Source organism: Caretta caretta, chromosome 11, assembly GCF_965140235.1.
Source record: "Caretta caretta isolate rCarCar2 chromosome 11, rCarCar1.hap1, whole genome shotgun sequence".
NCBI classification, from domain to species: Eukaryota; Metazoa; Chordata; order Testudines; family Cheloniidae; genus Caretta; species Caretta caretta.
The window spans coordinates 55124832-55141331 of record NC_134216.1 but is presented as its reverse complement, the minus strand read 5'-3'; the positions used below and the strand labels follow the sequence as shown (position 1 = coordinate 55141331).

General features: G+C 38.7%; 1 long non-coding RNA gene across 1 annotated transcript in view; it reads left to right on the top strand.

The window, feature by feature from the left end:
- Window positions 1-1971: 1971 nt before the first annotated feature.
- Window positions 1972-16500, top strand: part of LOC142068568 (uncharacterized) — an 83981-nt gene continuing 69452 nt past the window's right edge. Inside the window, exon 1 of the long non-coding RNA XR_012664424.1 lies at window positions 1972-2155. This is a non-coding gene — a long non-coding RNA (uncharacterized LOC142068568). The remainder of the gene's footprint in view (window positions 2156-16500) is intronic.

Here is a 16500-nt window from a genome sequence, read left to right as displayed (position 1 = left end):
GGTGCCAACATGAGAGGAAAGAACAGAGGAGTGCAGACACGGATCCGAGAGTTAAACCCTCGAGCTTTTTTTGTTCCATGCAGTTCTCATTCATTGAACTTGGTGGTCAGTGATGCTGCATCAGCTTCTAGTGAGGCTGCTGAATTTTTTAATGTAATTCAAAGCATCTATGTATTTTTCTCTGCATCAAGTCATCGATGGGCAAATTTTGAAGCAACATCTGGAAACATCCTCTCTGACACGGAAACCACTAAGTGCCACATAATGGGAAAGTCGAGTGGAGGCGATAAAACCTATCAAACACCAAATTGGGAAGATAGATGATGCCATAGTTGCCATTATGGAGGATAATGCTATGACAGGAACTGTTCATGGGAGAACAGTGGCAGAGGGAAATGGAATCACCAGAAACATGCATAACTTCAAATTTGTGTGTGACTTAGTGTTGTGTCGTGACATACTGTTTGAAATAAATGTTGCAAGCAAGAGACTCCAAGGTGTTGACCGTGATATATTTGGAGCAATGGAACAACTGGACAAAGCAAATCATACCTACAGTCTTACCAGTCAGATGAGGGATTTCAAAATGTTCTGAAGAGTGCACAGAAGTTGGCAGAGGAACTTCACACTGAAGCTATTTTCCCACTCATTGAAGAATACAAGAGTCACCGAAAAAGAAAACATTTTGATTACGAGGCACAGTAGAATCCCATAAGAGACCCAAAACAACAATTCAAAGTTGAATTCTTTAACCAGGTGCTAAATTGTGCAATACAGTCAGTTGAAGAACGTTTCATGCAGCTCAAGGAACACAGCAGCATATTTGGGATGTTGTACGATATTCCAAAACTCCTCGCTATACCTGAAGAAGACCTACACCAGCAATGCAGGGCACTAGAGACAGTGTTGACACATGATGACATGCGTGATATTGATGTGAGTGGTTTAGGTGACGAACTGAAATCCCTTTCAAGATACATTTCAGCAGGATCAACTCCAAAGGCTGTTCTGGAATATCTGAGCACAGATAAGATGACCACCTTCTTTTGTTGCTCTGCGCATACTTCTAACACTTCTTGTAACAGTTGCCAGTGGAGAACGCAGCTTCTCCAAGCTGAAGTTCATAAAAACACATCTACGCTCCACAATGACACAGGAGAGGCTGGTCGGCCTTGCAACCATCTCAATAGAGCATGAGCTGGCCCAGACTGTGGGCCTTCAGCAGGAAGCAGTTCAAATCTTTGCAACCAAGAAGGCATGGAAAGCACCACTTTGATTATTCAAACAGATAAAAATGCCAGTGTTTACTATGCAGACAAGAAAAATTAACTTTCAAACACCTGAACAGAAAATGTAAGTGATACCTAAATTTTTTGAATAAGGCATTTTAAGTTGTTTGTTCTCCTTTATTGGGGTAGGCAGCAGAGCAGTACCATGAGAGGAGTAGAACAGGAAGAAGGCAGAATTGAGACCTTTCAAAGTTTTGGCCCAAGCGAGGAGGCTTGGGGGTGTCATTTGAGCTCTCCACCTCAGGTGCCAAAATGTTGTGGGCCGGCCCTGATGATATAATTCTGGAAGTGTCTTTTCTGAAAACTGAGTTGAAAAAGGTGATTAGTAGATAGTTAGAGAAAGTCAAAAGGAGAATGGGCATCATGAAAGACTTCCAGGATAGCAACAAAAAAAAAAAAGCAGAGGTGGAAAACACTTGTACTTTCTGCCCTAAGGCCAAGACTGAGAAATACAGTTAGCTGGCTTTGCTAATGTTGAATAAGTAAATAATTCCCCAATACAAACCAAGCAACAGCAACAAAAAATCTCTGATAAAAGATTAACTCTGTAGCCAGACTAGGTAACATTTCAAAAGAAAATAAAGGAGGTAAGCTGTCCAGGACAGGCTCTATGCAAATAGCGCAATGGGACCTTACCCTGACTAGAGCCTTTGTACATTGCTATAGTAAGATTTATTATTAACCAGAGCAATGGTGTTTTGCTAGAATATTTATCGTGTTTGAATATAAACTGCTTAACTAAAGAAAACCCTAAGATTATATGGGTATTTGCAGTATTTAACATAGGGATATGTAATGTAAATATAAATGTGGCAGCTTGCAAGAGGTCTGTTTGATGATATAAAGTGCTTCTGATGCCTTGTATGGTAAGCAAAAACATTTTAAATATTAAATTTTGAGAGTAAATGGGGAAACTTATTTATGTATAGAGCCTAATGCCTGTGAGGTGTTTTGTTTTTAAAGAGAGTCATTTCTGTAAGAAAAAGCCATGCAATGCCTGTTGAATGATACAATTTTTTTGGTCACTCACATTCTCATTCTGAAGCCATATTGCTATGGAGGAGAAATGTTCTACCTTGGGCAATGGTTTGTGATAACTTACAATGTAAAGGACAGGTGTACAAAATAAACAAATCAAGTAACTTTACATTGGCCTGATCATTATACAGGTTGAGTGTTTTGAAAAGGACCCCAGAACCAAGAAAGCTAAAGATAAAACTTTAATATTGCCCTCAAATTTATAATGGCCATTGCTATATAAATCAACTGCAGTGATGGGCATACAAATGCAACCACTAATTAGTTGCTGTTTTAAGAAACACAGCTTGAATGTTGGAAGGCATTTCAGACACTGGAAATTAGGTAATTTTTACAGAATTGTGCCTTGTATACACAGTTCTCAGGAAACAGATTTGATTTCTTGCTGCTTCCAATGTAACAAAAAATCTTTACATCTGGTTTAAAATATTCTTCTTATTGGTGTAATTTTATGCATATTGTTTGCATAAGTGAAAGGCTTTGGCTGAAAATGGGAAACTCCACTACTGAGCAAACTGTGCTCCCTTCCCTCAGAACTCCATGGGCTCACAGCAGCTGATAGAAGTGTGCAGCATGGAACATAGTGCTCATGCCCCTGAAAAACTGACATCACGGGTTGGGGCTGACTGAACCTTACTGTGCAGATGTGCCTGGAGCGCGTCTGGTAAATCCACAACTACCCGTATCTTATGACAAAGTGGAGGTGAGAGGTGTCTCTCTTGAAGAGGGTCTAGGGCTCTAACAGCAACTACGCAATTATATCACTAAAAGAAAAGGAGTATCGATGAAGTGAGCTGTAGCTTACGAAAGCTTATGCTCAAATAAATTTGTTAGTCTCTAAGGTGCCACAAGTCCTCCTTTTCTTTTTGCGAATACAGACTAACACGGCTGCTACTCTGAAACCTGTAATTATATCAGTGTCACTCTTCAGGCTGAAGGAGGAAGCCCCTCTTCCCAGCAACACTCTTTGCACAAGATTCAGGGTTTGGAACTAAGTATCCTAGAAGAGACAGTAGAGGCCTAAAAAGCAGAAATTGAGCACTGAGCTCTTTTCAAAATCTGTGCCAGGAAATCCAATTTCTAGCCCTTTCTTAAATAGAAAAGCATGTATGACGTTAACTGTTATATCCCTTGAAATAGAGACAAGTTTGTTCAATAAATGTGTCAGCTGTCCTATTTCCCTAGCTTAGTATTTCTGGTTTTGCACAGTAAAATGATTCTTTGAAAATTAGGATTTTTAAAGGTGCGCTACACATTTTAATAGAAATGCTGGTAATCTGCAGAAAGTTGAGGTTTTTTGTTTCTTTTTATCTGATTTTTTGCCTTTTTTATATTGGAGAATATTATATAACTTTTAATATGACAAAATATTGTAATATATCGTGTTTAAATATTTACATAAATGTATAGTATTTAATAAAATGATGTTGTCAGAAATCCTTTAACATCTCTTTCGCAAAAAATGATCCCCCTCTCTCCCCATTTTCTAGTAAGTGACCACAAAGCTTAACTGTGAGATAACAGAATACGATGGCAAGTGGTAATTAAAGTACATCTTCTCCTGCAGGATAAATCAGCAATTGTGAAGTAGCGTATAATGCATTTGTAATTCTCAGAACAACAGAGGTTTTTTAACTAGAGTGAATAAGGTTAACAAGGGAAAAGCAAAACTTAGTCAAAGCATTTTCTTGGACGGAAGGTCAAGTTAAATAAAAGTCCCAGGGGTTTAGAGACTCTAGCAGCATTTAATGATGGCAGCATTAATGCAATCAAAGTTGTCTATATTGTAGGTATTCTTTGATATCTTGGTGCAGGAGTCCAGGTGGAATATGCTGGCAGCTATCCTCTCAGACCCTGGTGTTTACAAAATAAACAATTCGAGAGAATAGCCTTTTAAGCGGTTTCATTATTTTGCTTAAACTGGTAAAATTAATTACAAAAAGCAGCCACAATAATTTTCTATTAAGAAATGTTTTTGTTAAAAATAAAATCCTATGTCCTAACCAAGTAAGGTAATAAGATCCTCTTCTAACAAAGGGCTTTTCTTTCAGGCTTTTCACAACATGATGTCAGAGATAATTATATTTCAGTGTTTAGCCAATTAAAAAATCTGCTCAATACAATAATATTCACTGAGTTATTTAAAAGGTATTACCTACAATGAGCAATTATAGTGGGCTTAGGAGCTATTTTAAATTTTGCAAATAAATAATTTTTCGTTTACTGTCAACTAGAAACATTGGCATGATTCTGATCAAAACAGAGGCCTGGTTCTCACTTAAAACAGATGTAAATCAGGAATCACTTCACTTAGAGTTAAAGGAGTTTAGCCAATGAGAGAATTGGAGAATCACACCCAAAATATTGATGACATGCACTGATTTTTTAAGCTGTAATGGACGGCTATGATACATCAGGGAAACAAATACTTCTGGTTATTGCAGGCATAGCATCATGTCTTCTGTAACATCTGAGAGGGTGAAATGCAACACAATTCTGTCTTTTAGTCTTTAAAAGTAAGGCACTAATGTCATGGGCACCATAAAGCATATACAGTAGTCACACTTTGATTAAAATTATAGCACGTTGTTGCATCTTTTTTAAACATAATCATATGAATAATATTGGAAAACATAGAATCCCACAGCTGAGTTCCAATCATATGCTGCCTCTTGTTTTTATTAGAGAGACAATGTTCTGAGACTGACACGGCTACAAGTACACCGCATATAACAGTGGAAGACATCTTCTTTGCATTGTCACTGCTACATTATGTGCTGAACATAGAATGAAATTAAACAGAATTCAGAACACAACACTGGTGACAAAGTTGATGGCAATGGAACGTGCATGATGCAAGTGTGATTTCTGTTGGTTTAATTTTTCAAATAGTAGGAAAGTACTAGAATATGTGAGTATTGTTGCTGGCATCAGTCAATGACATGAAAGTGTAATTGAGTGCGTTCAGGCATTCATTTGAGGAATTGCTTATCTTTATTGAATATCAGTTTCAGATAAGTGACAAGTCCACTTTAATTTTCAGGTAGAGAATAAACCCCTGAAATGTTAATGGTTACTAAATACAAACCCATGTGAGAAGATAAGCCACGGTTTCTGGTGAATAATAAAAACAAAAAAGGCTAATTTATTCCGGTAGTTCTTTAACAGCAAATCCATAAAACTACACTATAGCTTTTAAAAGCTAAACCAAAAAAACTAGTTCACGTAGGAACTACTACACATAGCATATCTACTCATATCACACCAAATTCACTTTTGGAAGTGTGATGCTGTATGATTCAAATATGATCTCTTATATCATTGATATTGCCACTGTTAGGCAATCTTGTACAAAGTATGTCATGTAAGGTGTTAATGGAAAAGTTATGATTTGCTAAATAAGATTATTCTGTTTAAATCCATGTATCATCACCGTACCTGAAATTATTAATATTGGCTATGTATCTATATCTCATGTTGATGGCTGGGGTAACAGACACAAGGTAGTTTACATCCGCTCTAGCCAGCACATTTGTGAATGGACTATTCAAGTTTGATGGCCCATCAAATACACTTCACTCTACCAATGGGCCACAGAAAAAACTCTTTCCACCGTCATAGATCTTCCTGTGGATGTCTCAGCATGGATATGGGCAATGGCTGCCTCTGGGAGTCCTCAAAGCATGTAAGAACATGTGATATGTTCATGTGACACTGGATTCCATCTCAGGCCAGTAACTTTCCACAAACTGAGCTGTGAGCTTTGTTTGAAACAGAAAATTTCCAGGCACATGGCAAATGGTATAAAAGACCCCTAGGATGAGTCCATTTTGCCTTTTTCCTGCTCTCATTCTCTAGACTATGGATTTACAATGAAAAGGAGCATATTGAACTATGGACTGAAGACTTCCAATCTTTTGGAAGTCACCAGAGATACTTTACAAGCCAGCAGTCTATAACATCACCGCTACAAAGCTGATAAAAGGACCTTGCAATTATTGTAGATATATGGTCTAGAAACCGTTTTAACTCTATATTTGTTATATATTGACCTGGCTAAGTGGCTGATCTCTTGAGATTGGAACGACCCTATATTTGATTAAATTGATTTCCAGTAACCACTTATCATAGAATCTAGTGTCTGGGTGGTGAGACAAAGGCTGGAATGCCTAAATAGACTGCATTTTTGATTTCTTGTTAACCAGTGTGGTGAGTCAGAAGTTTATTTTTGGTACTGGTTTGGTATAATCCAATGCTAGAATAACCACTAGTTTGGGATGAGCCTGGCCTATTTTTCAGCAGTTTGTCCTGAATCTAGAATTCTCGGCTGTGACCCACTGAGGCATGGGTGACCGTAGGGTGTCACACAATGCCATTTACATTATTAGTAAAATACTATATTGCATAAATTAGAATATGTAAAGCATATGATATATAAACTAATTAGTCAGATACTAAAAATGGCAAAAGGGCGCTAAAAAGCAACATTCAATATTGAAACTTATTGGCCAATTTTAAATTGTATCCTGGCCGACTGCGACATCTATATGCAAAATATCGGAGTGCAATGAGTGAATATAGCTTTGGCATGGCTATGCAGAGCTCCAGGGAAAGACAGCATGAGAAAAGAAAGTTCCGGAAGGCTGATAGAATTATGGTTCTTCCAGCCTGCAGAGACAGTTGTTTACAGCATATTGGCCTTTGAAAAATACAGAAAATGTCCTCTTTCCATAGCATTTTCATTAACAGTATAGACTAGCTATTATTATTATTACTTAGTGTTTCTATAACATGGTCAGCATACATATTGTACAATCGGTGAGCTGTGCAACTAAAAATCAGTCCATAACTTCCCCCAGATACATCACACACGTCAGTTGTAATATCTGCTCTGGTTTTCTTTAAAGATTTCATAACAACTCATCTGTCTTCCATGTTTATTTGGGGCTTTTCGGTTTTTTGGTTCTTTTTGTAGTTGAACAGTGGCACTGAAAAGCACGTTGATCTTAAAATGAAAGTCCAAACTTTTCTGGTCTGTCATCAGGCCTGAAATGGATTTTAAAAGCTATATTTTCCTGGCTCTGAGACCTTCGTCTAGGGCTTTTTTTTCGTTTCGGTGCACTGTCAGTGCTTGAACTCCAGATTTCACCACAGCAGTGTGTCACACTGCAGGCTTAGCAGGAGCTGACCTTACAGGATTGCACCTCAGATGGAGCCAGGACAGTGTCTGTAGCAATCATCTAGGATTCTGTTAGTGAGTTGATACTATTATTTCAAACATGAGAGTAAAAGCTTTCCCCCGCACTTAACAGCCAGTTTCTTAACATGTTGTTATTGAAGTTCCACCAGGTCACAACAACTGGAATCAATTGTAGAAGAGCCTGTCCTAAATCCCTTTGTAATTTAGAGACAACAGAAGAGTGCTTGAAATGTCTAATCAGCTTCTGGTTTTTGTTCTAACCATCCTTCCTTGATGCAAAGCAGCTGGACATGTGCAAAATATCCCACTCTGTGTACATTAGAATCATTTATACCTTTTATTCTGCTAGGGACCATATAGATGTTACTAATATCTTTGTCAACCTGCCATTTTTCAACCATGCCAAAAATGTTTCCAAAATGGTAGCTCCCGTGCCTTTGCTATGGAATGCCAGTGAAGTACAGCTCTTCTACTTGAGAATGTAGGTGTCCAGCTAGCACCTCAGCCATAGGACCATTCTTCCTCTTGTGGTTTAAAGTAATGGGAAATAACTTCTGGCTATACTGTGGTTATTTTCACTTGTAAAGTCTTACCTCCAGACAAGTACCAACTATCATAACCTTAACCTACCCAGCTGGCCTCTCTGTGTTCAAAAGCAACCAATCATGGACTTGGCAGATTTAGCATGACACCTCAACATACCCTATTTGATAGTCTGATATCTTTCTTCAAAACATTGTCCATGTCATTTTAAATACCTTTCCTAATGATAGATGTGGATTTGCGTACAAAATCAAAACTGATCTGGGCATTCATACCATCCCTGATCAATTCACTCTTGCATTCATTTGCTTAAGCTATTGTTCAGTAGTTTAGCTCTCCCCTGGGGTTGACCTAATATACATATTGAACTTTTCCAAAATATTTCCGTTATTTTAATTCACTGGGAGTCAGCCTTTTTTGCATGGTTATGCAGATATGAGTGCTCTATATGCTCTCCTGTTCCACTTTATGGCTTACTCACCTACAGATTGCAGGTAATTGCCCTGTTGTGTGCCAAACATTCTATCTTGATAGATACCAATGTTGTGCAATTTATACGGAGGACACAACCTTTATGATTTTTCCATATAAATTAAATCAAAATTGTCTCTAGATGGGGCATAAATCATTCATGAATGAAGTCGTAGGTGGATAACTATATGGTACCAGAAATAATATTTTACTTTAGGCAGCAACAGAGATACATTATATTTCTTCTGGAAATATAAGATAGATCTATATGTCCACAGGAGAAATGTTTGATCCAAGTCTTTGATATCATTTTTATTTGGGAATATCATAATGTTCAAAGTAAACTCAGAGCAACAGAGCATTAAATAATGTAATGTAGTCATCATATGGATTTTAGACAGTGTGTCATTGAATAAAAGTGTTTCCTAAAAGATGGCAGAAACCTCCAGTGGGAAGTCAGTGGGAGCTGACAGCACTCAGTATTGTTCAAGAAGCAGTCAACACCTTGCAGATCAGGCCCATACTCAGCAGTGGCTAAAGAAACAAAGCCACTTGAACAGCAAATCAACAAAAGATTTCAGAAATCTTTACAGACTATCTCCTTGAGAATAAAATTTAAATATAAACATGGAATTAGATGGTAAATATTTTTATATATAAACACTTTAAAACTCGTATAGTTCTTTTAAATTCAGTGCAATAGACTTTTCACTATAAATTCATATAGACATAGGGACAGATTTAAGTACCTAAAGATGCAAATAGGCACCTAGTGGGATTGAAAAACATGCCTGAGGAGTTACGTGCCTAACTCAATCAGGCTCTTTTTTCAACCCCACTAGGCTCCTATTTGCATCAGTAGGTGCCTAAACAGCTGTGTAATATTGCCCATAATTCATAGAACTCTACTGTGACAATCAAATTGTATTGCTCTTCCAAAATAAGTAGGTTGGTGGCAAATACTTAAAAAATATTGTCAATATAAGCCAACATTTTCGAAGTTAGATGCCTAAAGTTAGGCCCCTAAGCAAAAAGGAACCTGATCTTCAAAGGTACTGAGAAAACACAGCTGCCATGAGGTCAATGATGCAACATATTTATTTGAAGGTGGGAGATTTCCATGGACCTAAAGGCCATGGCTGGCCACCTGTATTTACCTGCCTAAATATGGATTTAGATGCTAAGTTCCGGTTACCCAAATTTGGCTGGCATGTATAACTAAATAATTGTGATAAAACATAAAATAGTTTTTTAAAACTTCACTGTTCTGAAATTAATTTAATACTAGACAAAGTCATGGCTTTTTTCCTTTCACATTATTCATGATGAAAAAGATACAGGATACTTGAAACAATAGTGCTGATTTTCCTCACATTTACCTTTTTATTTATGCTGGTGGTCTTCATGGACTTCAACAGAGTTCCTCCAGACTTAGGGCCCAAACAATTTCCCATTAAAAATCAATGGAAGGCTTTCTGTAGATGCTGGATTTGGGTCTCAAACCTGGCAGAATCAGATTGAATAATATATTGAGGTGTAATCTGACATTACCAGCCACCATAGTTCTGCCAAGAAGTAAAGTTTTTTGTATAAGGAAAATGAATCTGTTGTTGTCTTTATCTTGTCCTGCAATGATGATATCGGGCCATAACATTTGAGAATAATGTCCTTTGTTAGGGCTTGATCCAAGCTGTTACTTTGCAGATATGGATCCAAACATCACAGGATGGGATTCATACAAATCACAGTCAGACTTTCAACACTATTTCCATTTTTAAATATACCAATGAATTAACGCTTATTTTTGACTTGCGAGACTCCATTATAAAAAGCATCGCACACCTTTATTCTTTATTTCATTTACTTATTCAATAAAGAACTTTAGAACTCTGCTCTGTGCCATTCACCAAGCCCAGGTTGCTGTAGGACTGTGCATGACTTAAGTGCTACACTTTTTATTTCTAAAACCATCGACAATTATTAAACACTTTAGGAATAAATGTCCTTATTAGCATGAAGATTAGAGCATTCAAGGTGCTGTGAAATGTCAGCTGCTTGTCAGAAGTCATTTGGAGTGGGCTCTCTTGACCGATCCCAATGTAAAAGTCTGTTTCACTGGAACAAGACAGATAACGAGTGCACACAAAAGCAGCTCATTAAATGAGCTATACAAAAAAATGGTCTTGCTAATTGAAAGAGCATAAGCTAAAATTATGGTACCTTAGTTAAATATCCAAAGTGTTTAAAAATGTCATGAGAAATAAATAACTTCATTTTAGGACTGACTTTTTTAGAAGTTAATTAAGTAAATTAATTGTGGATTAGAATAAATGAGAATATATAATGAAGCAGAGTCAGAAAGCCTATCAGGCTCACAGGAACTTGGTCAGAGAGTGAGAGAAGGAGAGATCACAACAAGGAGAGTCAGGCAGGAATTCAGATGTAGGATGCAAATAAAGTTCATCATCAGAAGAAAGAATGTGATGGGGAAAGATCTTTCATGTCTACTTCTTTTAGAGGAGTTTTGAATAATAACAACATAGTAGTAGATCTTTATATTAAATGGAGTGACATCTCAGCCTGGAAGAAAACATACACTACTAATAAAAACAGTTTTAGTCCAACTAAACAGTCATCCTAAAAGAGTCAAATCAGTGGTTATTATACTGAATGTCACTACTGAGCTAAGTCACAGTGAATATGTAGGTCCTGATTTGGATCTCATTTATGTTAGTGTAAATCAGGAGAAACTCCAGTGAAGTCAATGAATTATACCAGTGTAAAACTGGTGTACACAAGATCAGAATCTGGCCTTCAGTTTAGAGATGTCAGGGTTGATAATCCCTTATGGTTTTGGGAGACATTGACTAGTTTCATTTAAAGATAGATAAGCATTTGTTAGGAAAACTATGGCTCATTTACTGTTCTTGAACGATTACTGTTACATACCATCTCCATCTGTTTCATCTATTTCTGATTTTATCCCAGGCATACATATCATTATATGTGTGTGTGTGTATTTATATTCATTCACTGATTTATAAAGGTTATATCTCAAATTGTTCTGCCAACACACTTAGGAAGATTGTGATAGGTATGTACTAAACACAAATCTATATTAATAAAAATAAATACTCCCATACAAACTAGGCCCAAGTAGAGTCAATTTATTACTTAATTTGCTAACCAATACATATATTATTATTTTTTGCCAACAGTGCTTGTTTCATTCAGGGACATCATTTCAGAAAAAAAAAATAGGATGGGGTGGGACAAAGTGGTGTCAGCATATAGAACATCAGATATGATTATAACATTGGGGCAGATGTAAAAAGTGACCTATGAAAAGTCTGGGGGGAGGTGGACTACTACATCCCTTGCCCCATAGCAAATGATGCCCCAGATTTTATTCCTAAACTAACTAATGCACTGGGGGGGACGGGGAGGCTATTTTAATTTGGGCTAAGAGCTGGCTATCTGATTATGAACACAACGAAGTTGCATTTGTAACTGATTTGCTTGTGAATCAACATGGTTTTTGTAAAGGGAAATCATGCCTCACCACTCTACTAGAATTCTCTGAGGGGGTCAGCAAACACGTGGACAAGGGTGATCCTGTGGATATAGTGCACTTAGACTTTTAGAAAGCCTTTGACAAGGTCCCTCACCACAGGCTCTTACACAAAGTAAGCAGTCATGGGATAAGAGGGAAGGTCTTCTCATGGATCGGTAACTGGTGAAAAGATAGGAAACAAAGGGTAGTAATAAATGGTCAGTTTTCAGAATGGAGAGAGGTAAACAGTGGTGACCCCCAGGGGTCTGTACTGGTACCAGTACTTTTCAACATCTTCATAAATGATCTGGAAAAAGGGATAAACAGTGAGGTGGCAAAATTTTCAGATTATCTACTCAAGATACCACTCAAGACACTTAAGTCCAAAGCAGACTGCGAAGAGTTACAAAGGGATCTCACAAAACTAGGTGACCGGGCAACAAAATGGCAGATGAAATTCAGTGTTGATAAATGCAAAGTAATGCACATTGAAAAACATAATCCAACTATACAAATAAAATGATGGGGTCTAAATTAGCAGTTACCACGCAAGAAAGAGATCTTGGAGTTATTGTGGATAGTTCTCTTGAAAACAGCCACGCAACGGGCAGCAGCAGTAAAAAAAGCTAACAGAATGTTGGGAATCATTAAGAAAGGGATAGCTAATAAGACAGAAAATATCATATTGCCTCTATATAAATCTATGGAATGCCCACATCTTAAGTACTGCATGCAGATTTGGTCACTCCAACTCAAAAAAGGTATATTGGAATTGGAAAAGGTACAAAAAAGGGCAACATAAATAATTAGGAGTATGGAACAGCATTCATATGAGGAGAGATTAATATGACTGGGATTTTTCCGTTTGAAAAAGAGATGACTAAAGGGGAGATATGACTGAGGCCTATAAAATCATGACTGGCATAGAGAAAGTAAATAAGGAAGTGTTATTTACTCCTTCTCATAACAAAAGAACTAGGGGGTCACCAAATGAAATTAATAGGCAGCAGGTTTAAAACAGACAAACAAAAGGACGTATTTCTTCATACAATGCACAGTCAAACTGTGGCACTCTTTGCCAGAGGACGTTGTGCAGGCCAAGACTATAACAGGGTTCAAAAAAGAACTAGATAAATTCATGAAGGATAGATCCATCAATGGCTATTAGCCATTAGCTGTTTACCAGAAGCTGGGAATGGGCGATAGGGGATGGATCACTTGGTGATTGCCTGCTCTGTTCATTCCCTCTGTGGCACCTGGCATTGGCCACTGTCAGAAGACAGGATACTGGACTAGATGGGCCTTTGGTCTGATTCAGTATGGCCATTCTTATGTTAACTACTCATATTTTTCAGCTATACTGAAATTGCAGGTACAAAAATGTGAGCACAGAAGACTATTGCTCTATCATTCACTCAAGAGCAAGATGGGTTGGATAAATCTGTCTATGTAGGCTTATGAATTTCTGATCTGATTTTATGAACTCTATTTCTGACTATGACCTTCAGTGTGGGTTAAAACTTATTCTATATTGCAGAAGACAGACCATGTCTGTGAATCTGAAACAGGGTCATCAAGTAGTCATCTACCTTGAATAGTTCCACCCTAGTGGGACAATGGGGGTTACCTGCCGAACCATTAGCTTTTAGTGACCCTCTGATAGCATTCCTTTTCAGGGGCTGGAGAATGAAAAATCACAATATATGAACAGAAGCAAGAAAAGGTTTTAGAAACCTGTTTAGGGAGAGAAGAGGTTCTGAAATCCTCCCCTTTAACTCTCTCTTCCAGAGGAGGACTAAAAGAGCTGCATTTTTTTCTCCAACTGACCATCTGGTAAGGTGTTCAAGCTGCTTTTCAAAAGAGACATGAGCTCTGAGGAGGGGAACCATATCATCACCATGCTGAAGACATGCTGAAGAGTGGAGCAGGAAGGGCATTCCTTCCCCTGTGAAAGACACTGACCAAAAACCAAAAGACTTTCAGGAACTGTGCAGACACTCGGGAGAGATTCACATTCAGGTTTTGGTTATTTTTCCATAAATCTGTATCTCTCTTGTACTCTCCGAGAGTAAAGTGTGTGTGTGTTTAAGAAATTCCTTTGTAAAGCCTCTGTTCCTTACTTTATCTGCCATGTATCCCTGAAGAGTTCAGCTACACATCAGAGTGCTTGTGAGGATGATGCTCTGGGGGAGGAGCATATATAAAGCTGGTGGGGGACTCAGGAAGGCTGAGGCACTGGTTTCAGGGTCTAGATCACGGGTGGCCAACCTGTGGCTCTGGAGACACGTGCAGCTCTTCAGAAGTTAATATGCGACTCCTTGTATAGGCACCGACTCCGGGACTGGAGCTACAGGTGCCAACTTTCCAATGAGATGGGTGGGGGGATGCTCATTGCTCAACCCCTGCTCCTGCCTCCTCTCCACCCCTTCCTGCCCTCTCCCCGAGCCTGCCATGCCCTCTCTCCCCCCAGCCCCAAGCCTCCTGCATGCCACGAAACAGCTAATCGGGAGGTGAGGGGAGGGAGGGGGAGGCACTGATTGATAGGGCTGCCGGTGGGCAGGAGGCGCTGGGAGCAGCAAGGGACCAGCTGACGGGGTCTGCTGATGTATTACTGTGGCTCTTTGGCAATGTACATTGGTAAATTCTGGCTCATTCTCAGGCTCAGGTTGGTCACCTCTGGTCTAGATGGCTGGACCACAGAGATCTACTGCCAAGAAGGGTGTCAGTCCTAGAGTCTGCACCAGTGGAGCACGCTCTGAGTGACCCAGGGGTAGGAGCAGCGTTCAGTCACTATCTAGACCCAGAGAGCTCGCAGCACATGGGATCCAGAAGCTTGGGTCCAATACAATACATTTGGTGCCCATCCGCAAGAGGAAGTGGGTGGCAAACTCAGCCCAGGGCTGTAATAGTTGTGCTCACCTCAAGGCAAATGCATCTGTTATTATGGAATTCAGAAACTACTCTGTACATATTAATACATCCAATTTAATCCTCCCAGCTTCCCTGCTGCTGATTCTACAAGTGCCTCTCATAAGATGTTAAGCATTCCCAACTCCCATTCATATATTTATTTAGGTTTATTTAAAACACACTTCCAATTGTTTAAATGTTCAGCAACTTGAAAGATCAGTTCCATTCAATAACTACAGTCCCCCCCAAATCTTATTGTCTTCCAATGGTTTTGAGTCATCATGTTAAGTGTTGGTCCCCTTGTTTCACACGTAACATGGCACAATTACAGCTTAATAACAAGAAAATTAATTATGAATTTAATTTACTTATACAATCCCAATGTAACTGAGTTCATCAAAGGTCAGGTATACATTATTTTTACCCACCAGCACGGACAGAAAAAGGAGTAATGGATTAAGTTAGAGCAGAGAAAAATTACATTAAATATCAGGAAAGCTTTATAACTAAGAATGGTCAAACAATAGAACAAGCCATCAAGGGAGGTTTGCTAGGCCAATTACTAGGGATATTAAAGCCACACTAGAGTCCAATTCATTAGAAATCAAGCATCCGGAGTGAAGTAGATGAGAATTTCACCATTCATATGAATACAGTCAGGATGTCACTCCTAGTTTGCAAAGCTGACTCAGACTGGGGCAGGTGTGCATGCATGTGTGCATTTAAAATGGTGGTGTAGACATTCACTCTCAGGCTAGAGCCTGGGCTCTGGGACCCCATTATGAAGGAAGGTCCCAGAGCCCAGGCTCTAGCCTGAGTAGCTACATCGCAATTTTACAGCCTTTCAGCCTGAGCCCATGGAGCCCAACTCAACTGACCCAGGGCCGCCAGCGTGGCCTCTCTTCAGTGCATGCTTAACTTTGCACTCGTATTAACGCAAAGTACACACAGCACTGCTCCTGCTCACCACTGAAGCCAACGAGCAGTTTGTTAGGACCAGATCTGCAAAGATATTTAGGCACCTAACTTCAAATGATTTAATTGGAAACAAGATCTGGCCCACAACTGATAAACCTTAACATCCTTTGTATATATACAATTTCTGTCACCTGTGCACATGTATAAGTATTTGAAAAGTGCACTTGCAGTTATCTGCAGGTGAAACGGATGGGAAATTAAACCACTTTATGAAATTCAGCTCCCAGATCTATGAAGAAAGCTGGCTCATTAGAGGTCTCTTATTTCTAACCAAGGGTTTAGCAACATGAAAATACTCAGGAAAGTTAAGTGAGTCAATGAAAGCTGTGAAGTTAATGCACTTTAACTTATGCACATTGAAGCCCTGTGTGGGTGCTCTCATTCAGAAATAAAGGATTAAATTACAGTGAGCTACTTCTGAATGGGGGTGTTAACTTGTGCACATTAGCTTCACACCTTTAGTTAATTGAGTTTAACTTTCCTGAGTGAGCCCATGTAGAGAAGCCCCTAATAATTCT